General features: G+C 32.1%; 2 pseudogenes; both read left to right on the forward strand.

Moving 5' to 3' along the window:
• Positions 1 to 1,502: 1,502 nt before the first annotated feature.
• LOC118614421 lies at positions 1,503 to 1,621 on the forward strand (annotated as a pseudogene).
• Positions 1,622 to 6,537: 4,916 nt separating this feature from the next.
• LOC107508689 lies at positions 6,538 to 7,310 on the forward strand (annotated as a pseudogene).
• The last annotated feature ends 258 nt before the right edge of the window (positions 7,311 to 7,568 follow it).

Consider the following 7,568-nt stretch of genomic DNA (forward strand, 5'->3'; position numbering starts at 1 on the left):
TAAGACCATGTTTAGCTTGGTAATAAACTGCCAAACTGTCTCCCAAAGTGGCTGTCCCATTTTGCATTTTAACTAGCAATAAACTCAGCAGTGAAAACTGAAAGCTTTTCTTCTAAAATCAAGAACAAATAACAGTGCACATTCTCAACATTTCTATTTAAAATAATACTGGAAGTCCTAGCCAAAGAAATTAGTCAAAAGAAAAGAAAAAGGCATCATAATTGAAAAAAAGTAAAACTGTCTCTATTTGTAAACAGCATGATGTAATATATAAAAGACCCTAAAAATTTTAAAAAATAAAAATAAAAAGTTAGAACTAAGAAATAAATTTAGGAAAGTTTCAAGTTATAAAGACAATATATATTAATCAGTTGTATTGAGTATGATAGCTGTGGACTTGTCAAATGTTGAAGTGTTTCCCTTCTATACTCAATTTTTTGAGAGCTTTTATCATGAAAGGTTGTTAATTTGGGGACAAATTTCAAGTCACCTATCTTTTTCAGAGAAAATTATTTTATTTATAATGCAGTCAAACGAGAGCAGAGACAAGGCTCAAATTAGTCTCCTCAAGGTCTGAGACACATTTTAAAAGATGAAGGAAAAAGGAGGTTATACATATTCATAAGTTTTTATTGTACAATTTTGAAAATTAGCCATGTAGGGTAAGGGATATGAGAGGTAAAAGAAAGTACAAAGACATTTCAATCTGGTAGAGTTTGATTGGTCAATTATATATTTGTCCATATTTGTTTCAGGGACCAGATCTTCCTTGTTGAAGGACATATATATGTGTAGTGCTGTTTCTGTGAAAATAACTCAAGATCTACATTAGGGAGTAAACCAGCCTGATCTGTGTAAGCACCCCTTCCCCCCTACAAACACATGCATGCACACACACGAAACTTTGTTAGTGTCTGGTATTCTTTTGTTGAATACTTTTTCTGTATCTATGGAGAGTATCACATAATTTTTATCCTTTATTCTGTTAATGTGCTGTATTGTTTATAAATTTGCATATATTAAAACATCCTTGCATCACACTTAATCATGATGTATATTCCTTTTAATGTACTATTGAATTTGGTTTGCTAATTTGTTGAAGATTTTTGCATCTATATTCATCAGGGAGAGTAGCTTGCAGTTTTCTTGTAATGTCATTATCCGGCTTTGGTATCAGGTTGATGCTGGCCTCATAAAAATAGTTTGGGAGTACGCCATTCATTTCAGGTTTTGGAAAAGTTTGAGAAGTGTTAACTCTGTGATTCAGTCTTGTTAGGTTGTATGTGTATAAGTATTTATATATTTCTTCTGGGTTGGGTTTTCCAATTTGTTGTCACATAATTGTTCATAGCAGCCTCTCATAATCCTTTGCTTTTCTCTGTTGTCAATTTTAACATCTCCCCTTTCATTTGTAACTTTGTTTATTTGAATCCTCTTCTATTTCTTGGGTAGCCTAGCTAAAAGTTTGTCAGTTTTGTAGACATTTTCAAAAAACAACTCTTGTCTACGGCCATGCCACCCTGAATGTACCCAATCTTGTCTGATCTTGAAAGTTAAGCAGGGTCGAGCCTGATTAGTTCTTGGATGGGAGACCACCTAGGAAGACCAGGCGCTGTAGGCATTAAAAAACAAAACAAAAAAAACCTTTTAGTTTTATTAATTTTATTCTATTATCTTTCTAGTCTGTATTTAACTTATTTCTGCTCTATATTTTATTATTTCCTTCTGTCTGCTAACTCTGGGTTTAGTTTGTTATGGCAATGTCTGCCACTGGGATCCTGAACCATCAGAAATATTGGCAGACTATGGCTATGAGGAGGCTGAAGTAGAGAACAGAGTCCTTTCATGAGGTACTGAGAAATTATTGATCCATGAAAAAAAGCCTAAGCTAGGTAAAATTGAGGAAATATATTTTAATTTCTGGAGAATATAGAAAATCATATTACCTACTCCTACTATTTTCATTGGCACTATGTTTTCCAATTAAGTCTTCTGCAGACTCTCTGCCCTTATATGTTATTCTGACAGGTGGAAAAGGTGGAAGTATACTGGTAATAATCACATTCACATAATTTAAAAGAACTACTTTTGAAGTTTATAATCTAATGAATGAAACAAGAAAGTATTACATTTAACAATCAGATAATACAAGTAAATGCAGATGTGGTATATTTCTAATATAATTTAATCCAACTATAGATTGTAAGATTTAAAGGGATAAGGATTATGTTTTGTTCATTTTTGTATTCTCAAACCAAACATATATCTCTGACACATTTAGGTAATCATCAGATGTTTGACTAATTATTCAATGTAGTAAATGAGATTTATTGGTCAGTAACATAAATTTAACACAATTGTCCAACCTCTCTTTTAGCTATAGAAGGTATTTTTTATTGCAAGATTTAGGCCAATGATTAAAATACCCTACCAGATCTCTTTTTGACTATAGAGATAAAGTGAGTAGTCGGAACTCGGGTTTAAATGATCAGTAAGCTGCCATCAACTCTCTACTATAATCATATTTTGAAGTGTTAAGTTTAAGTAGAAACAGTGAAATTTTTTCTTTGATTTATACATTCGATTTGGTCTGTAATTTTAACAAGCATTTTAAATTTTCAATTCATTTTAAGATATTTTCTTTTAATACACTATTTTCTTAAATATGAATTTCAAGGAGGCTTTAAATATGTGAATGAGGAAATGAAATAGTGGTATAGCTCACTTACAATATAAGATACTTGAAAAGATAGCATGTACCAATGAGAACAAGTGTTGGAATGGTGTGAAATGGGCTGGTACCAAATGATATTGGTATAGGGAAGAATTAGAGCCACCCTGAGTCCTGGAAAGGAAGTGAAGCATGGTAGAAGTTGATGGAAGGTAATGGAGAAAAGAAGGGCATTAGCCAAACATGGCCAAGGTGATTACCACACTCTGGTGCAAAATCATCCAGTGGAAACCTTTCCCCATCTATTTCAATTTTCCATGCAATTGGTCATCTGACAGCTGCAGCATAGCTTCCAAAGTTCCTTATCAAAGAAGGTTTTCTGAATTATTTCAAAAGCATATTAATAAGGGTCAAGGAACAAAAAATTAAAATTGCTCTGCTATTAATCTATAAGCATGAAGGTCAAGAATATATAATATCTACTTAAAACAAGTTTAGAACTGTCTCTTTGCTCTTTTTAGAGTCTACCTCCAGCATAGGGATTAGATCTTGGGCCCTCTGCCTAAATAATTTTGGATAAAGTCCCACAATTTACAGTGAAAATCAGCATTCACAGAGTATTCTCAATTTTGTAAAAATTAGTGAGAGAAATTATGAAAGCTGCTTCTAAGCAAAGGCAACTGATGGATTGTTTTTGCAGAAGAGGGGCTGGATTTAACTTTCACATATTTTTGATGAAGTGTAAAGTTATATAGGAAGCTTTGTACACTAAGGCCATAGACAATAACTATGCCTCATTACCCCTAGAATGGGCCACATAAGATGAATAATTACTTAGGCTATAAATACTGTCACCCACTACTTGGTACAAGGCAGGATCAAATAATACTTTAAGAGAATGCTTTCAGGCTAATATTAATAAACACCAATTCTTATATTCTACAAGATTTTTTGGTAAGAACACATGTATATAAACTTAAATATTCTATCTTATTTGAAAATATCCATTTATATAGAACTAGACCCCAAAATAGAGTATCAGAAGACCCTAAATATATATTTTTTAATAATTTAATTTTAAATTACACTTGACATACAAAATTATATTAGTTTCAATTATACAAAACAGTGACTAGACATTTATACAACTTATGAAGAAATAACCTTGAAACATCTAGTACCCACCTGATACCATACATCATTATTACAGTATACTTGTATATAGCATAGTATATTTACTATGCTATATTTTCATCCCCATGATTATTTTGTAATAAATATATTCATAATTCATTTTCCCCATTATTTATAGCACTACTTCTAAGTCCTAAACTACCAGATTTTTTTTTTTTTTTTTTTTTTTTTTGTTTAGGTTATACCAGAGATCTTCTAATTTTTATTTTGGTTTCTTTACTTGATGTTCATCTCCACCTTGGGCACCAAATATGCATTAAACTATGGCAAATAATGACTTTTTTTGTTGTTCAGAAACTTCCAGTTGTTCCTTATCTTATTTAGAATAACATTCAAGTTGCCATGGACTATAACATCATAAAAACTCTGTCTCTTTTTTATTCCTGTATCTAATTTTCTTCTCTTCTTTCATTTACTTTCTTGCCATACTGGCTTGCTCTTCTTTGATCATTCTAAGTATTTTTTCCATCTTGCAGGAATTTCTTTTACTTCCTCTGCTGGCAATAGTCTAATGTGTGTGATCCACTCATTTCTTTTTTAAATTTTCTGCTCAGATATTAACAGAGATACCTTCCTTGCCTGACAAAATACCTATTGCACACTTGAATTTCTCTATCCACTTACCTTATTTTTTTTTCCAAAGACTCTCTCATGATATGTAATTATTATGTAACTTGTTTATTTTTTATCGTTTCTCATTTTCATCCAAATATAAGCACCATAAGGAACAGCATCTATTTTGTTCATTGCCTATAAAGTAAATATTGTTTGTATGAATGAATGGATTTATCTATCTAAGAAAAACAAGGTGCCTGAAATGAAACATATCTAGCTTGAAAAAACCGCATAGTGTTTGTCTTGACTGAAAGAACAAATTGGATCTTATTATGTAATATTGGAAGTAATGTAGTAATGTGGATAAAACTGCCAAAAGGTGATGATATATTAGTTTCACTGATCTTATGTTTTTTATTAATATTCCTCACTGACCATAGAGAATATTGGAATTCATAATATTCAGAGTTTCACACATTTGGAATGTAAACTTGGATAAACTATGCTAATACTATAGCTCATACTATAGTTAGGGAAGCCAAGTCCTTACAGAATATGTCAGAGCATTTGAAAAAATGCCTATGATTTCATATGAAAATAACTTAATACATTTCACAGGTGAATGGTTTTTTGCAATATATTAAAACACACATATTAAAAATCACTTTAAATAGGGCACAGTCTAAATGAATGTTTTACTCCTGTTGCTCTGTTTGTTTTTTTAATGGCATTAATATTTATTAGTTAATCTAGACTACATTGTATATTCATCAAATGATATAAAAAGGCTTTCATTTTCTTTTGAAGTTTGAAAAGAGACAAGAATCACAAGAATTAAGTGACTTACTCTCCAAGAATAATAACGAGAGACTAGAATTTGACAGGTAAAGAAGGCCGTTTAAAGACATTCCACAGATTTGATTAAAACTTTGAAGATTAAATCTGTTTTTGTCTATGAAATTTGCATTAGAGAAAGAGCTGCCTTTTCTAGGGTATAATTTTTAAAAAATTTATATAATTTCATATGCTATTTAAAGACTGGCACTGTGGAGCATGTGGAGAAAATATCTGTATAATATAATTAATAACCTGTCCAGAGATCAGGGATCAGGATGAGTGCTGATATTTCAGTCTCACATACTCTGTATGAAAGATGGACTGCTCAATATATCTTTCATGTTAGAAGTTTATGAGGTTTCCTTAATAACTTATCAGGTAGTATAAGACCTTACTGTGTAAAATATCTGGCAATGCTTCATTTCTGTTTTACAACTATGGTATGGTAGTTACTTTCAGACTCTCAATAGCACTTATGCAAGTGAAAGTAATTACTCCGATTGTCTCTTTGACCTTTTAGTATTTTACTGGTTAGCATTTGACTGTCCAGTAAATGAAATGGTATATATCTTGTAACAAACTATAATAACTGTAATAATAATGTCTTTTTAATCTCAAGTTACACAACTTTTACTGTTCAGAAATCAAATTAGTGGCATTTTTCCAAAGTATTCAACTCAATTAGATACATAATAATCCATCTTCCAAAGCAACTGACTCAAGATGTTACTATAATTATACAACTACAATATCGAATTACTGAAAACTCATAGTTTGTGTATCCAACCGAAACTTCATCTAATAAGGTCTCCTTCAGTTTATAAAGTCACTATTTCTTGCTAAAAGGACAATAACATTGACCTTCCAATAGTTAAGTTTACAGTTTCTTCTTTTTAAATTTTTCTTGGATCATGACCAATTTTTACTGCTTATTTGTAATCTTTGTAATAACAGACTGGACATGCTCTCAGATATAAGTCTCAAGTCAGATCTCCTTTTGTTATCTCTCTTTTGTCATTTTTCTTAACCCTAAGTATGTGGCCAATCAGATGGTATTTCATCCGATGTTGCTATACTCCATCCTGCTCTAGGATTTAGGTGCATATTTTCCCTCTTCTGAATACCAATTCTAGCCTAAATAATACTGAGTAGTGACTTTTTTAAATTAAAAATTTCGGCAAATAAAATTAAAAAGGGTGATGATAAATGAATAGCCTACAAAGAGAATAAGACATAGGAGAACATAAATAAGTAAGGTTAATTTAAAATACATGCTGTGGATGCCTCCTGCCTTGATTCCCCACCCCACCACGGCCTCTCCCATGACCACCTCCTACACAGATGATTTTTACTGCCCTTTCAGGAGGTGATCAAAATGCCTCTGCAGACCCTGGAGTGTTAGCACGTTTTCTGTGGGAAATACTTCCTTACTGCAATGAGAGAAAGCATAATACATTGTCCTCTCTGTTGTGGAAATGTGACTAGAAGAGAGAGAGAGCATGTCCTGCATGGGCCTTAGACCTTAAAAACATCATTAGGAAGTTTTCTGGGAGATGCAGATGCTGTGCAAGACGGATTAAATTCTATGGCTTGTGACACCATTACTAATCTTGTAAGAAAGGCCAAAATGAATATGGTGTTTCCACTATCATTCTGAACTTTCAGATCTTTCAAGATTCAGTAGGAAACCATAACAGGATAGACTATCCACATCCGATAACAGAAAATTATCAGGAGAATGCAAGTTCTTCTTGCATAGAATGCATTCTACCTTCAAGTGTCCTTTGTGTCAAGAATCAAATTTAACCAGACAGCATTTACTGGATCACTGTAACAGTAATTACGTATTTCCAATAGTTCCTGTGACCTGTCCTATTTATGTGTCTCTTCCTTGGGGAGAACGTAGCTAGATTATTAGAAATTTATTAGTAATCTAAATCAAAGATATCAGTTTCGCTATCGAGAATTGTGAACCTTCAGCTAGATGAGAAAACACAGTATCAAACAAACTGCTATTGAAGAATCTTTTCAAGTAAACATCCGTAGGCTGTAGCCCTCTCTGCGTGCTTGCACCTGCAAATGTCGTCTTTAAGGAGAAAACTACATAAAGTCACTGTTTTGATAATGATGTGTGTAGAAATAAAAGTAGTTCAGTCTATTGTTTTAGTTTTTAGATGAAAAATAAAAGTGGGCCATGTAAAAATTTCATCCTCTTGATAAGTTAAAAAAATCAAAGTTAGGACAATATCTTTAAAAGCAGTAAAAGGATTATATTTTATTAATGTAATGATGAAAGAGAATCCCTGTTGTA

The sequence above is a fragment of the Rousettus aegyptiacus genome, unplaced genomic scaffold (assembly GCF_014176215.1).
Source record: "Rousettus aegyptiacus isolate mRouAeg1 unplaced genomic scaffold, mRouAeg1.p scaffold_m13_p_2, whole genome shotgun sequence".
NCBI lineage: Eukaryota > Metazoa > Chordata > Mammalia > Chiroptera > Pteropodidae > Rousettus > Rousettus aegyptiacus.